Genomic DNA, 17,359 nt, shown 5'->3' on the forward strand with positions numbered 1-17,359 from the left:
TCTCCATGGTTCCATATCTTTGATGAGTTGTCTTCATATCTGCTCCAAAGAATGGGGTTTATAAAAGATGGGAGTATGGACCTCACAACCATGCCCTCCTTTTAGCCATAAAAATTTTACTATAATCAGTTTCTTTTCTAAATCTAAGTAAGATTTTATTTGAATAAATAATTCCCTGGACAAAATAAATAAAAATATTCTAGGAATTTATTCATGTCAAGCATTTGTTGAGTAGGGACTATGTACCAGACATTGTTCTAGGTGCTAGAGTTTTCCTTGTGAACAAGACAGAGAAGTCCCCTGTGTGGTAGATATTTGAGTGACTATTCATGTTAAAGTAATTTGTAACCTTGAAAGCACTACACAAGACAATATGTTTGCTTATGTAAGTGAATACAATTTTACACTTATTTTATTGTTAAAATATTTCGTCAGACCTCATATTTGTTATGATCCATAAGAATATAGTTGAAAAAAAATCTCTAAAATCAACTAGAAAAGAGAAACATTTTATAAGGAGAAATGAATTTCTGTAAAATATATCTCACTTAATGATGTTAACGAAGAAATGCTATTAATATGGCATTTCCTTTCAAATAAGGAAGTAGAGGTAATCTGTGAGATTAACATCAGGAGAATAGAGACTAAAATAAATAAGAACATACCAGTATTGTTTTGACTCAGTAATAGCCATCTCTTTCTCAACACTGTAAACTCCTTGACGGTAGGAGATGTACATCTATTTCTCTCACAGCACCTACAATAGGACTTTTATTACATATTAGCTTTAGGAACGAAACATGCCAAACACTCAACTCTGGGAAATTACAACCTGCTGCCATCACCATTGTTAGGGTGAATACATGACACTCATTTAGCCAGGCCAGCAGCAGTTCAAGCCTGCTGTAAGGTAACAGTGTCGGGTTTGGCAAGATAATCATATGCTTGCCCTAATCATAAGCCTCAATCACATGCATCCTGTTTTTCAGTTGCTTTTAAGGTAAAGAACTCTATCTAGAACATTCTGGCTCAGGTTCTGATTTTATTCTACTCTATGAGCAAGCAGAGTAAGTGCAGATCTTGAGAACTGTATTTCTGTTCCTCTTTCATTACGGTATGGAGAAGTACAGTCCCTCAGGGGAAAGGTCTGTCTTTGGGAAACTGAGCTAAACCACAAGCACACCTTGCTCTATGAAGACAAGGCCTGGCTGAAAGAACCTTTCACCTCAATCCCGGCGATCCAACATTGCTATTAGGCAGATATGCCCTGCCGCCTGCTACACCCGGGGATTTAGGAGGATAACTGGATCACATCTGGTAATCACTTTGAGGTCCATATAAACGGATGCCAGATAAATTCCTGGCATTGTTAGAAGAACGTTACAAAGGCCAGACTGTAGAAATTTCCACTAGTCATAACTTCAGGGAAATTATCTTAACCAAACTTCAGCTTTCATCAAACATGCATAGGAAGAAGGAGAAAAAGAAGAAGAAGAAGAAGAAGAAGAAGAAGAAGAAGAAGAAGAAGAAGAAGAAGAAGAAGAAGAAGAATACAGCAGCATCTATTTGACTCTTACCTACCTGCCCTCACACAAAAACCCTGTGAAAGCAGATGGGGAGGTAACGCTGGGGAATACAGCAGCCAACGTTTATGTCAGGGAAATGCCTACATTGAGTAGCCAAGCTTTGAACGAAGAGACTAGCCTTGAAAAGAAATAAGGTAAAAGCAGTCTGCATCATTTGTATTAATATAAATAAAGCTCAGATCGGGGCGCCGAGCCATTGCCTTCTGATTTCTAATCCCCCTCTGTCCTGGGCCTGGCAGTGATAAAGGCAGTTCTGTGGCAGCCACAGCGCCATACTGGACACTCTGAGAAGGTCCTAGAAAGGGAGCACCATCGCCCTTCTTTCCAAGGTGAGGTTAATTCCTGCCCAGTCTTAGAAGTTCAAATTAGAGAAAAGAGTTCTGGGTGTGATGCAAGGGGAAGTCTGAAGGTAGGTACCCACTCAGGTATTCTTGAGGACAAGAAAATTAGAAATGTATGCTGACTTGACTGGTTTATGTCACCCTGGACATGGATAAGACAGGACACATATCCCAAATTTAATTCTGGTAACAGATTAACTTACCTCCCCTTCTTCCTCTTTCCCTGTTACTTCTTGGTTACCCCCACTTTCGTACCCAAAAGTGACAAATCATTTAACCTCCCTGTATTTTAGTTTCCTCATCAGCAAAATTGGTGGGGCAGTTGGGAGCGGGTATGGATTACATTTAGGCAATGACAATCCCAGAGTATTAGAGAAACCCCCATATTCCTTCAAGAGGCAAAGGCATAGCTATCATCTCCCTTCCCCAGTCATGCTGGCCAAGTGTGGAGACAGAAGTGAAAGGAACCTGAGGCACCAACAGCAAAGGAAAGCCAATTCTGTTGCTGTAACAAAGGATGGTTAGAGCATAATCAGATACTCATTTCAGTTCCTTCCTACTTTCTTTTCCCTCTGTCTTTAACTTAGTCAAAATGACTGGCATTCTCATTATCCCCATCTGTCCTGCCCATAGAAAGGGCACACAGCTGGACTTTGGAAACCTGGCATCCAGCACGCTCCAAACAACAACCACTGGTGTGGCCCTGGTACAGGAACTTAACTCCCTAGACTGATTTTCTTCACCCGTGCAATCAAGGGCATGGGCTCCATGAAATTTAAGATCTCCTCCTACTCAAATATCTGTAATTTCCTAAAACTCTTTACTCCTTTTTCTTTGCACCCCCTCCCTTCTGACTTCTTACAGTTGTGCTTGTGCTCCTGAGCTCCTATATATTTAATCAACTGGCAGAGGCAGGAGAGACCAGAGATTAAAAAGTACAGAGCTCTGGCAGCAGAGAAACCAGAATTCAAGGTCCAATCCTACGACACACCAGCTGTGCGACTTTGGGTAAGTTATTGCCTTATCTGTAAAATGAGATTAATAATAGTATCTACCTCATGGGCTTGTTGTGAGGATTAAATGAGATACAGCATGCAAAGTGCTTGACATGTAGACTTACTGTGGTGATCATTTCACAGTACGTATAAATATCGAATCATTATTCGATAATCATTATGTTGTACACCCGACACTATTATGCTATATGTCAATTACTTATGTGTATATATATGCTTGACACATTTTCATTCAATGATTCAAGCACTGACTGTGTGACAGGCACAGTCCTAGACCCTGGGAATGCCGCACCATAGAGAGGTTATATAGCGGGGGAACAAGCTCTTGAACAAATCACTGCAAAAGTACAAGAGTGGTCTGTTATGAAGGAACCATCTGGAGATAGGATACTGAGGATTGTAACAGGGAAGTTAATTTTGGTGGTGGCACGGCAAAAAAATCTTCCGTGAGGAAATTCAGTCTGAGTAAAATGGGGTCAAGGAAAGAGTAGGAACAAAATCCCAAGCAAGGTTAAGGAAGGGCTTATGAGAAAACCCTAGAGCTGGAAGGAGCAGCCATGACGGGAGATCCTGAGTGCAGGAGGGGTTCCATCATGCAGGTAGACGAGGTGCAAAAGGTTAGCTGTTGACATGATTACTCTCCCCACAAATGTCACATATCCAAAATGGAATCTATCTTTCTGCCAAAAGCGACTCTTCCCCTCCTGTTTTCCCCATTTCTTGTCATGGTATTATTTTGCTGACCCTCATATTTTGATGTCCTCTTTGGCACTTTTCTCCCTTAGCCCTTTCCATACATTTATCCCACAAATCTTAAGTACCTATTGTGCTCAAGATACATAATCTAGTGCTTCAACTTTTGAGACCTTCTTCTACCTTGCACTCTTGCTGTATGTATTCTGTGTATTCTGGATGAAGACCTGAGGGTGACTCCTCTTCTGACCTCCAACAGCATATTCAAAATTCAGTGATGGATATTTTTCTCACTACTTAGAGGTCTCTTAGTGCCATGGATCATTAACCCCAAGGTGGCCAGAAGCCTGAAATAAAGTATGTAGGAGAGACCCTCTTGTTGAGTAACTCTGTATTACTTACGCAAGTGATTCTGGTCTTTTGGTGGGAAGATTGCAATAGGCAATGAATGACCTATAGGTGAGTGTTAAGAGTTAATATCCCCATCCCCATCCCAATCATAAGACGTAAAAACCTAAGTAGCCTTTGTACTGCATTAAATATATGTTTGGAATTAGACAGTCATCGACTTAGGCCATTTCCTAAAAGTTTACTTGGGCCTCAAAATGTAGTTAGGTCCTTGACTGTATTCCATGACCCCCCTAACAGTAAAGGCCCACAATCTCCTGGTTATAACCTTATACAAAAGCATCTGAAGCCTTTCCAAACTACTTCTCATGTCTAACATAAGATTTAGGACAAAGTAAGCACTCATATCCATCATGTCATCAGCAGCTACAGTGGTTAAGATTTTGCCCTATTGATAACTCTCTGGCTATTGAACTTATAGTTGTATTTTAATGCGTATATTTTCTTCCTACTTTAAGCTCCTGCTTTTCTTAAAGAAAAGTGAAAACTAAAGCTATTTCTGCACCTACATTGTTGTTATGGCATCTTTATACCTGCAAATCAATCTTCCTTTGCGTATTTGGTTGGTTTCTCTCTCTCTCTCTCTTTCTGCCCCTCCCTCCCACCTAATTGTTGGAAACTTAACATGAAAATGAATCAGCAACAGCGAATGCTGCACTTAAGGAAATGTATGATCTGCTTTATAATTTATGCACCGACTCCCGAAGGAACGTATTTAACTCCTAATTTATGAAGAAAGTATGAGTAACAGCAGCTCTCAATTTGATTCAACTTGCTCATTTTATCCAAATCGAATGTCTAGATTTAGTTCTCACTCAGCACGCATTTCGCCAGCAGCTGAATCCCTAAAAGTGGAGCTGCTGTAGAATATCTGGGTTTAGCTAAAACCCCTATTTCTAGTTTCAAGACAAACCACAGCAGAGGCCTTTGATATTCACAGAGAACATTAGCGCTCTACCTGACGGTAAACAGCGTGAGGCAAAGGAATTCCTTCTCAGGGAACTGAGGGGGTGAGAAGGAAAGAGAGAGGAAGGCAATCACAGAAGCATTTTTTAATCTGACGAATTAATACAACTAGTTTCAGAATTTTCTGGGGATCATTCCATGCATGTCTTTCCTGACAGCACACCTAACGTCAACTTCTCTCTGGTTTAGCAGATTTGGCACTTACCCTTTACATTGACCTTCCGTTTCCCCCCAACACAAAGTGCCAGCCCCTCCCCCGCACCTTTGGCACTGGGTGACTTGACCATCCAGGGGGTGTGTGCATATGGGAAAGACACCAGATTAGGAGATAGTAAGCCCGGATCTTATTCCTTTCTTGCTAATAAACTGGGTGACCTTAGCTATGTTGTTTAACCTTCCTGAGTCTCGGTTTCTTCATTTATAAGATGAGAGGGTTAGCTTGATATTGTCTGACTATGTCACTTCTTAGAGCTTTCTCTAATTTAACCTAAATATTCGTTTAATTCCGTAGTACTTATCATTTGACATAATATATATTTTACTCATTTTTTCTTACATCCCTCCATTAGAATGCAAGTTGTGTGGGCAAAGACTTCTTCCCATTTTGTTCACTGCTGTATACTTCCAGCACTTGGAGAAGTTCAAAGCATCATGGCCACTAAACAAATATTTGTTGAATGAACTGATATATTTTTTTTTTTAATTTTTTTTTCAACGTTTTTTATTTATTTTTGGGACAGAGAGAGACAGAGCATGAACGGGGGAGGGGCAGAGAGAGAGGGAGACACAGAATCGGAAACAGGCTCCAGGCTCCGAGCCATCAGCCCAGAGCCCGACGCGGGGCTCGAACTCACGGACCGCGAGATCGTGACCTGGCTGAAGTCGGACGCTTAACCGACTGCGCCACCCAGGCGCCCCTGAATGAACTGATATATTGAAGTATCATGCATACTATTCTTCCCTAAAGATGCTCTGCAAGTCAAATTTCCTCCATCAGACTCTGCTGACAACTCCAAACCCAAATCTCTCCCTTCTGTGAACTTCTAATACAATTACAGTTAGTTTAGTACAGGTTAGCATTTCAGAATTATCTGAGTATTTCAGATATATCAGCACTAACTTGTTTGGGTAAGAGTTTACATTTCTCAAGGCCAAGGCTATCACTTAGACCTAGTGTGTCACACATTTATTAGGTATTTGGCTGATTAAATTTAGGAAACATTTTTTGCTTTGTGTTAGGCAACAAACTCAGGTTTCAGTCATCTGCACCTCTTATCTGTTAATCTCTACATCTGTTCTCTGGCCAGGGCTTGCAAGGATGATGAAACCGCCCAAGAAACCACCCACACCCAAGTCTCTGCAAGCAGCAAAGGAAAAAAGTAGTCAAACATTTCCTTTGCCCATTACTGTCAGTGAAAGCATCCAGTATCTCCTGGTAATACAGAGAGTACAGTGGGTGCCAAGGGAGTTTTTTGGGAGAATCAAAATAAAAATAACTGGAAGGATCTTTTAAATAGGAGAAAGAAGTAGAGAACATGACTTCACATGGAATTCTAGAAATAAAGAAGTATCTTAGACGTTGCCTCTTCTCTTACCCTGCGTTTATCTGAGAAAAGTGAGGATTACAAAGTGAAGTGACTTGCCTAAATGCACACAGATTATTAGTGAAATATAATGAAATACTGCTGATCAAACTCTTGTCTAGTAAATTGAATTTTCTCATTAAAGTTGTACAAGACATCCATTTGATTTGTAGCTGTGATCAAAAAAGCTTTCTAAAATATATCTGCAAGGATATAAAAAATATTGGGGCATATTACTTCTAAGTATAGCCTATTTAAGTAATTTAATCTGTCTTTGATATTTTAGGGAAATATCACTGAGCGTCAATTATGTCAGCAGCATATTAAAGATGTAAAAATTATAGGAGATAGAACTGAATTGTTGATGACAATTGACTTGGGGATATTTGGTTTTTATAGTAAACTGTCTTCTTTAGATTTGCTTGTTTCTCCTAAAAGTCCAATGCTTAAACAATTCATTCAATTAGAAGTCCAAATTAGTGCATGTCCAGTCATCATTTTATAATCACAAAACAGAGGGGCTTTTTTTCAAATACAGGATTAGCTGTATTATTGCAAACACTTAGATTTTGCCCTTATGAAGACATGTAATGAGTTAACAAAGTAGATCTTTATTGACTGTACTTCTACTTGCCCTGCAGAATCATCACAGACCGCTGAATTTAGATGGGAAATTAAAGAACATCTTGTTCTATTCCCTCATACAGGAGGGAACTAAGATCCAAAGAAGTTAAGTGACAAACCGGAAGCCATACAGCCAGGGAACGTTAGAACCTCTCATAACATCGCGATGGTTAATTTTAGGAGTGTAACCAAAGGTATCTTAGTTGTTGGAGGAGGCAACCTCCAACAGGCTAGCAGTAGCTCTCAGTTGGTACAAACCAAGCACCACACACACAGCTTCCTTGTGATTCCATCCTGACTTATTTGCTAGAGCTAAATTCCCAACTGCTGGGAATTAACCTGATGGCCCTACAAAGGCTGTCAAGTGAGTGCTCTTGGTCTACTGTGTCCTTCATCATTCTGTTAAGTAACTCACCACATTGAAGCCACATCTGTGGAGTTCTGAGAAAAGCTCATTCTGTGTTCTATTCAAATTTCTGAAGTGACTCCTTTGTAGGGAACTATGATCAATACTGTCTGTACTTCACTTTAATCAGCTCGTTTTGGGGGCATGCACTCACTGCATAGCACTCACTGTACAAGATCTGAGGGAGCCACCGTTTCTGAAGAAGGATTGTGCCATTAGTGCTCAGCTGGTAAACAGTCTCAAATTTGGCGTGGGAAGCATGTCTTAATTTCACAGGTTAAAATCTACTTTGCTTGTGGAACGCATTTACCAGTGAAATGATTTTGTTTTGTTTGCTTAACTGAGTAACATCACAAGTATAGGACACCAATAAAGTAGCTGGCTTGGTAGTCAGGGGTCTACACCTATTTCAGTGAACTGATAAAGACACCTTAAAAAGCAGACCCTTGGAGCACTTATGATGCATCAGACACTCTTCTAAGAGCTTTTCACTGATTAACTCATTAAATCTTGAAGAAAACCCCTGACAGGCAAGTATTAATACCATGCCATTTTATAGATGGGAAACTCAGGCACAGATAAAGTTGGTAACTTGCCCGTCGTCACACAGCTAGTAAGTGTCAAGGCCAGGATTATGAACTCAGCAGTTCCTATTTTTACCATTATGCCATACCTACCACAGGTAATTTGAAAAAAGAAATGAAAACCTTTCAATCTCCATTTTCTAAGCATTTCAAGTTAAAAGTATATGGGGATCTGAGATAATTATTTGGACAACTGACCCAACAGCTAAAGACTCAACCATGCATTTATCTGACTTTTTTTTAAATCATAATTTAGTTCACATTTTCACAGTTTTACAAAATAATCATATGTATAAGAAATTTTGTATACTACTTGACCTTGGTACGTTAAATATTTCACTAGCTACCTACTATGTGCCAGGCTCTGGAGCAATAATCATAAATTAGTCATGGCCTTTCCCAAGATGCTCACTGTCTTACTGGTGAAGACAATATTTGAACATAGGGGGGAAAAAAAGGCAACAACACAGGCAATGCATGGTACACGTCAAATTGGGAGGCTGACAGTAAGTGTAAAAAAGAAATTCTTCTAGAAATAATTTGGGCATTGAGCATTCTAAACACTAAGGAATATAAAAACCTCTTGGAATAACTCAAATTTATAAAATTGTGGAAAATATTGTATTTTCTATTATAATTGTGGTGCTATTACTTTTCAAATCTTGGTATAATCAAATAAACATTTTATTAAATATATACTCTGATTTAAATAGTTGGATTATGCTTTTAAAAAGATTTTGAATTGGATACCAGCTAAATATTTCCTTTGTAACTGAACAACATATTCTATAAAAGCTTCGGTGTGTTTAATGTTTATACCTTCTTGCCATGTCTGTTTTTCTTTAAAATATAATAAAGATGGGGCACCTGGATGGCTCCGTCTGTTGAGCGTCTGACTCAATTTCAGCTCAGGTCATGGTACCAGGGTCATGGGATTGAGCACCATGTCGGGCTCTGTACTGAGTGTGGAGCCTGCCTGGGATTCTCTTTCTCTCTCTCTCTTTCTCTCTCTCTCCCCCTCCCCTGCCCCTCTCTGCTACTCGCACACTTTCTCTCTTGAAAATAAAAACTTTTAAAAATTAAAAAAAAAAAAAAAAAAAATATATATATATATATATATATATATATATATATATATATTTCCAAATAAATCACACAAGCACTAAAAATGCCAGCATTCTTAACAAGTTACCTTCCTTTCTCTGTAAATGTACAATTTCTTGATTATTCTTCATGCATTAAATGTGTCACATAACTGTGCTTACATCTCAAGATGATATTCAGTTTTAATTTTATTTTGCACAGTGGGTTCATGATTAACATGTTATTCTTCAGTGAACTATGGTTACTTTGAGTCTGAATGTTTATAGTCATTTTCATTCCCAACTCATTTTCACTGAAGTCTGTAAGAATAAAAAGCTCTAAGAAAATGTATCTAGTGATACAGACTGAATTGTATACCACCACCCACCCCTCCGCCAAATTCATGCTAAAGCTTAAACCTCAGAGTCTGACTGTATTTGGAGAGAAGATCTGCGAAGAGATAATTAAGCTAAAATGAGGCAATTTAGGTCTGCCCTAATCCAATCTGATTGGTGTCCTTATAAGAGGAAATCAGGACACACCCGGAAGAGCACCCACAGAGGAAAGACGAGGGGAGGACACAGTGAGAAGGCGGCCATCTGCAAGCCAGGCAGAGAGCTCTCACCAGTAAATGAACCTGCCAGCACCTTGATCTTAGACTTCCAGCCTCCAGAACTGGGAGGAAATAATTTCTGTTTAAGCCCCCGAGACTGTGGTATTTTGTATGGCAGCCTAGCAAACTCCTACACCCACGGAGGAGCATACTCTCCTTTCCCACCAAGTCAGTTCCTTAGAGTCAACTTCATGTGTTCTGCTTTGTCCATATCACCTCGGGCTCTGCCTTCCCTCCATGTCATGCTTCCTCTCCATTTCTTTACTTAGTCATGCCTAATTTTAAAATACAAGCTATAGTTCTGGTAAGAGGATCACTTCTGAACCACATGCAGAAATGCCGACAGCTTTTTTATTTTCAACAAGAACGGTATAGTAGGTCAGAGTGTCTCTCCAAAACTAAAAGCGTTTGGGAAGCTACTAGTTTTGTACAAATCATTTTTATTACAAATGTAATTTATATTAATTATGTTTTTAAAACTCAAACAATATGAGCATATATAAAGTTGAAAATGGAAGCAACTCCTATTTGCTGACCAAATCCTTCTCCAAAGAAATACCCACTGTTGACAACATGTGTAAAACTCCTGCTTTAAATAGGGCGACCTTTTTAAAATCACATTTGCAATACTCTACAGATTTCTCCACAGACTGTTCTGCAAGATGTCTCACTCCCGGCCCGGAAAGATACCTCCTTCGTTTCTAGAGACAGAGACCCAGCCATGGCTTCATAACCTGGGTATCTGCCAGCCAGAGAAGAATGTCAACCTTTACAGAAAGGCTTCTATCAAGTCCTAATAAAAGAATCCCAGAATTGTTTAAACATTAGATGAGTAACTGTTAAGATTTATTTGTTCCTGACACAATATGTCAGCCCTTGTCGTTGAAAATTAAACGATAATATACTTCCCCCTCTGCTCCACAAAGCAATAACCTGTTTCCCTGGTGGTTGATCACAGGCCAAAGGGTGGGTAATTTATCACAAAAGAGAAATTGGAAGACTGCCAAGAGTAACAACAGGGCAGTGATATCCTTGCTCCCTCCTGCATGGCACCAGTTTAATTAAGGCAAACCTAATAAACTTTACCCCTGATTCCTAACCATTTAAGATCAAGTTCAGTCTTCTTAAAGCCAAGATGGCCAGCCAGATCCCAGAAAATATGTAGGAAGTAAAAGATACCATGTCAATCAACTTTTTCATTTTCAAGCGCTGTATGATCTAGGAATCAAAAGACTGCTATGTTATAATCTAGTTGGTTTCTTCAACAATCTCTGGCAATATTTTATAGAATTATGTAAATTAACATAGGCCATACTACCAGGAACTAAATGAAATCAAGACAGGTCTCAGGAAAAAGATGCAAAGTCATTAAGAATATTAAATTCTGTATGTTTTTAAAAATAAGTAATTTATAGGTTATTTTTCATGAGAACTGTGTGTGTGTGTGTTTGAAGCATCGAGCGTCCGTTCATTCTCACAATCAAATGATAGTTCAGAAATGACACTGAGGAAATAGAAAGTAATATTAATAAACACATGAGGAGTTAGCGCAAATTTCATAGCTGCTAAGCTGTGCTTGCAGGTTCAAACTTATATATATGGAAAGGGTGACTGTGGCTTTACACATAAAATGAAACAAGAGAATTCAAAGTCAGTGCTTAGATAATACAAACATATGTGTAATGGCATAAATAAAGAAGAGATTAATCACATGGCTTGTATGGGGCATATATGCACATGTCTGTTAATTTAGACTGAAATAATCGCTTTGGGTCATGGTATCTCAAATAGAAAACATCCTACAAGTGTCCTATTTCAGGCCCCCACCAAAGACTTGAGCGAGCAGAAGTCCTCCAGCCTCACTCTGGCTATCTCTTCAGGGAGAGGAAGCTCACTGAAGAAACCTCTGTACAAGCGGCTCTGACTGCTAGGAATTTCTTTCTAGTAGAGATGCACTCCTTTCCCCTTAGCTTTCACTTAGGCAAGCATTCAATATTTGGTTTGCACCTTAGCCCTAGAAAATCTCATTCCCCATTCACTAGACAGCCTTTGAACGTTTGTGGAAGACGTTACCCCAGGGCTTCTCTTTACTATGTATTGAAAATGATTTTCCCCTAAAAACAAGCCAAATCACATCACTCCCTATTGGAAATGACTCTTCACCTATGAGGCAATGTCCCAATTCCTTTGCATGGCAAGCATATGCCATGGCTCAAACCCAGGGAGTCAGTTTCTTCCTTATACTGAATCCAAAAAGGGTGTTCCTTATCTGCAGGCACCTATGTTCCAAAAGGTGATTCAAGAACCTAGGCATTGTCGTCTTATGGCTTTACCATCTTCTATAAGTGACTTCTAAAGTTGCCACAAATGTTTACAGTGAGATGGAGACTAGCTTGTGGGAGACTTTTAAGGGTGCAAAGAAGTCTAGAACGATGCAAGTCACTTCCACACACATTGCAACCATGAGGACTCTATCACATGGCCTCAGCTAACTGCAAGAAAGACTGGGAAATGTGCGTGCTCAGGAAGAGGAGGAAATAGCCTTGGGATCAGCAAGCCACTCTGGTGAGACCTTAACTTCTCTTTCCTGCTTCATATCCCACCTCTCCCTCAAGCAACTACATTCAAATCCAACCCAACCTCTCATTATTTCAAAGCATATCAGATCCTCACTTTGCCTTATGCCTCTTCGCTACATGTAAGTTCCTTTGTTTGTTTTATGAACTCCTATTCATACTTCAAGTCCCCAGTTCAAATATCACTCCCACTCTTCTCCACCTCATTTCTCTGAATACTAGTGTTATTTTCTGCCTCCTGTGTTCCCATAAAACTTTACACATGTATGCACTGTAAATTTCAATATGTCTATATGTGTATAAACAAAAACCTCATTGTATCAATCTCTTCTATTTGTGTGATCTTCATTATTGTTACAACTCTTATATTCTCCTTTTTACATCTCCATAGGCCTTCCATTTCTCTTACCTGGACCATCGCAAAAGCTTGCATACTGATCTCCCTTTCTCACCATCTTACCACCCTCTGCACGGCTCCCCAAGTAATTTATCAAAAATGTAAATCAGGCTGAGAACCTACTGAGAACCTTCTAACTCCCTTAGAGCAGCTAACCTTAAAACTCAACTTGAGTTCCTCCTCCAGAGGGTCCAGAATATGTGTTCAGTAAGTCTAGAGTGGGGTTCAGGAAAGTCCCCAAATGATTTGGATGTGAGACGTTGGTAGACCACATTTTGAGAAATACTGAGTTACAGAATAAAATCCAAATGTCTTGGCAAGCCATTTGGAGCCATTTGCCATTGAGCCATTTGTCTCAATAGCAAGCTATACATAGTCCCTGTATACATGTTACCGTTTCAGTCCAGTGGTACTTCTGTACATGTTCTTCCCTATATTTAGATTGTTCTTGTCTGTGTGGTCTTCCTAATGGATTTCTACTCAGTCTTGAAAATGCTGCTGTCTGTCTTAGAGCCTTCCCAGTCCCTCCCTGCCCACAGGATAAGAATTAATCTCTTCTTCCATATAATTTCTGTGTCTTGTAAATATTTATACTTTTTACATATAACACATTGATATAGATATCAACAGCTCGGACTGAAAAGGACAGAGATAATACAAAGTGAAAAGAGGACTTTATACCCCAAACTTCTACAAGCAGGAAGTAAGCTACACATTGACTACTGAGCTGCAAACACATACCTCTCATGGAAAAAAAAAAAAAAAAAAAAAAAAAAAAAAAAATGGCTGAGAGCTTGAAAATAAGAGCAAAGAGCCAAGGAGCATTATTTCCAAGACTTGATTCCTAATTAAGAACTGTTAACCTGTGCCCAGCGAGAAATCAGAACTGCGTGGACCAAGCACTACTGTGCACATTCGGTTCACCCTCTTTCTGACAGAACTGTTTACAGTGGTTCTGCTAGGCCCATCCCACCATTGTAGGCTGGCTGGGGTGGAGTAGATAACTTGTCTCTTCAGTTCACTGGTCTTAAGATCAAGAGGAATGGTATTAAAGGAGCTATATGTAAGGGACTACGCCCATGAACTTGTCTCTCCATACTTGGACCTGATTTTGAAGCTAACATCCCACATTCCAAGCTCATAATTTAAATGAATACAATTTGGGGGGGGATGGTAGGAGGGGTTTGGATATTTTTCACGTGGAGGCAATATAAGTAATTATGGCTAGAGGAAGAACTGTGGTGGTTTCCAAATATGCCCACAAATTCTCTGATACCCCTCCCTTCAAATGATGGAGCGGGACACCTGGGTGGCTCAGTCCGTTGAGCGCCCGGCTCTTGATTTTGCCTTAGGTGATTATCTCACAGTTCCTGGGTTCAAGCCGTACATCAGGCTCTGCACTGGCAGCTTGGAGCCTGCTTGGGATTCTCTCTCCTTCCCTCTCTCTCGGCTCCTCCCCTGTTTGCACTCTCTCCCTCTGTCTCTTTCTCTATCACTCAAAATAAATAAACATTAAAAAAAAAAAAAAAATGGAGCCAACTTCCTCTCCCTTTAAATGTGACCTGTATTTGGTGACTTCCTTTTAACAAAGAGAATATAGCAAAAGTGACAATACGTGACAGCCAAAGTTCCCTTTGCCTTTTGGATCATCCCTTTAGGAGAAGCCAACTGTCATATGTGAGAACACTCCAACAGCCCTATAGAGTCACCATGAGGCATGTAACAGAGGCCTTCTGCCAACAGCCCTAATAACCCACAGAAAATAGAAAAATTAGTTAATTTTTAAAAAAATTCCTGGCTTACTGAAACTATGACATGAGAACTCTTTGTTGTTTTGAGTAAATATTTTAAGTAAATGTCTAAACTTGTGCCTTCATTTGCTACACAGCAGTAGGTAACTCACATACTGGGTAATTACAGATCTTGTATTTATTCAGGACCAGGTGGTATGCTAGGGACTGGGGACATGATGATGAACAACGTAGCCTAAAACTCTTCTCTCAAAACACACGAGTGAGGAAAACAGATACCAATAAACACATGCATTTATAAATTGTGATAAGTACCAAGAGAAAAGAAATACACAGGGAGGAGAAACACTGCAGAGACAAAATGTAGACTTGGAGGGTCTCTCTAAGGATGTGGCATTTAAACACGGATGGAAAAGAGGGGCAAGAGTTAGCCAGGTAGCAAGAGACTTACAGATAGAAGGAACAGCCTGCATGAAGGCTCTGAGTTAAGAAAGGGCTTGCACGGGTTAAAGAACATCTTAAGTGAAATGGGCAAGAGAGAGACAGGATTGAGCTGAGGTCGGAAAAGGGAGCCCAGAGGCAGACGGTGCAGGAATTTGTGGACCATGATGAGGACTTTGCACCCAAGGAAAGCCTCTGGAGGAGGTGGAAGAATGACATGATCCAATTTATTTTATTAAAAAGACCGTTCTGATAGTAATGTGGAGAACTAATTAGAAGGGGTCAAGAATACGGGGGGAAACAGGAGCCCATGGCTCTAGACCAGCAGGGAGAAGCAAGTACATCATCAGCCCAGGGTGGTGGTGCAAGTGGAGAGAACTAGGTGGGGTCAAGCAATATCAAAGGATCAGGGTCAATATGACTTTAATCCATCAAGTCCAGCAGGACAAGCAAAACCTCTAATTCAGATAATTGAAAGCAAAACCAAACTCCACAAAAATTTTTCTACGAGTTATTGCCAAATATCTCACTACTTGGTAAGCAGTCTGCTTTTTCTAAACGACTCTCCAAAAACATATGAACTTTAGTGTTCTTCAATGTCAAAAGAGAAGAAACAAAGGGATAGTTTTCTAAACTTCTCTTTTGGCTAAAAATTTGAATTATCAGCCATTTATAAAATGATCCACTTGCAAACCTGCAACACCAAACAGGTGAACTTAGGTTAAATAGAACACCTTCGGGAGTGAGCGAGTCGGTTGTTTGTTTGTTTCCATTTTATTGCTACTTGTACAGTCAGGTAAAACCTTAAGTTACAGTGTTTCACCTGGCTACTACATAATACAGATAATACCCATAAGATTGCCAAGATAAATAAGCTAAGGGTGATCCTTTGAAAAGCTAGATCCATTCTACCAGGTCAGTTCCAAAGATTTTGCAATCAAGGGGTGTGTTCTGAGCTGGATGTTTCCTGTTCTGGTTACACAAACTGTACCACCCCTATGTTAAACACCATGTGTCTAGGTCTATAGTAGGAAAGTCTAGAAAGGACTGACGGATGAAAAATATTTTATTACATGTTTTAAAAACTGATCACGAAATGTGGAAGGGTTGTCTTAGGTAACTGCTTCAATTACCAACATTTGCAGAATGTCTTTCTTCAGAAGAGACATTTATCCCCTAGAGCAACATTACTCAAGTGTGGTCCAGGGGCCCTTTGCAAGCATCAGCATCACCCACATGCTCATGAAAATGCAAATGCTGATTCAGTGAGTCTTAGCTGGGTCCCTTGAATCTGAGTCTTAAATAAGCATGGAGATAACCCCTATTTATATACACTATAATTAAAGTACCTGCATTATAGGATACACTATCATGGCTTACATAAAAACTCTTGAGTAGTTGCAAAGTTATCTGGTTTGATAGCCAAATGACATCAAACCATTTCAAAAGAGATCAGAATTATATTATTTATAATATATTAATTATACTCAATTATAAATCCTATTTTACTATATGAGGAGAATATAATTCAAAACTGGCTGCTGGCTGTCAAAACTAAATTGGTCAAAGCAAAGTCAATTTTCTTTCTTCAAAGGTTTTAGCACACAAAATGGTCTTTACACTGGAAGGTGAACACAACTATAGCTGGGTGAGATGTGTTTCTTCATCTTGGTGTTTGTTACAAAGTTGTGTTCTCTTTGTAAAAATTCATCAAGCTAAACACTTGTAGTATATCAACATTTCTGTATACAGAGTACTGCTCAAAAAATTTTAATTGATCTTTTAAAAAATCCAACCTAATTAAGAGTTCTATAAAAACGTGATATGTCTTGCCTTTTGCATTACTAACCCTCAGTTTTGATGACTGTTGAACTGAAATTGTCATTCTTGTATGCATTATTTTGGGGGAATATAAATACATGCAAACCTTCTGAAAAGCAATTTGATAATCAATATTTGACCAAAGCTTTTAAAACAATCGTACACCCGTTGGCCTAGTAATTCCACTCCTCAGAATCTATCCCATGGAAAGCATCATCAATATGGGAAAGCTCTAGTCTCAACATCCAAAATATAAACCAGTATAAATAATCACAATAGGGGAACTACTAAGTAAATCATAATACATCTATATGGCAATATTTATTCACTGGTAGTAAAAATAAAAAGGAAACGATGGCTAAAAATTCCTGATACAAGTGGGGAAAGGCACTAAGAGCTCCCAATTGCCTCCTCATATTCTATTGAAGTGTGGTGTATACACAGATATTCCTATTATTATCATCATTTAA

General features: G+C 39.3%; 1 pseudogene; it reads right to left on the minus strand.

Annotated features, from left to right (window-relative positions):
* LOC131505115 (52 kDa repressor of the inhibitor of the protein kinase-like) overlaps positions 1-17,359 on the minus strand; it is a 94,611-nt pseudogene that overhangs the window by 65,453 nt on the left and 11,799 nt on the right.

Source organism: Neofelis nebulosa, chromosome 1, assembly GCF_028018385.1.
Source record: "Neofelis nebulosa isolate mNeoNeb1 chromosome 1, mNeoNeb1.pri, whole genome shotgun sequence".
Taxonomy (NCBI): Eukaryota; Metazoa; Chordata; class Mammalia; order Carnivora; family Felidae; genus Neofelis; species Neofelis nebulosa.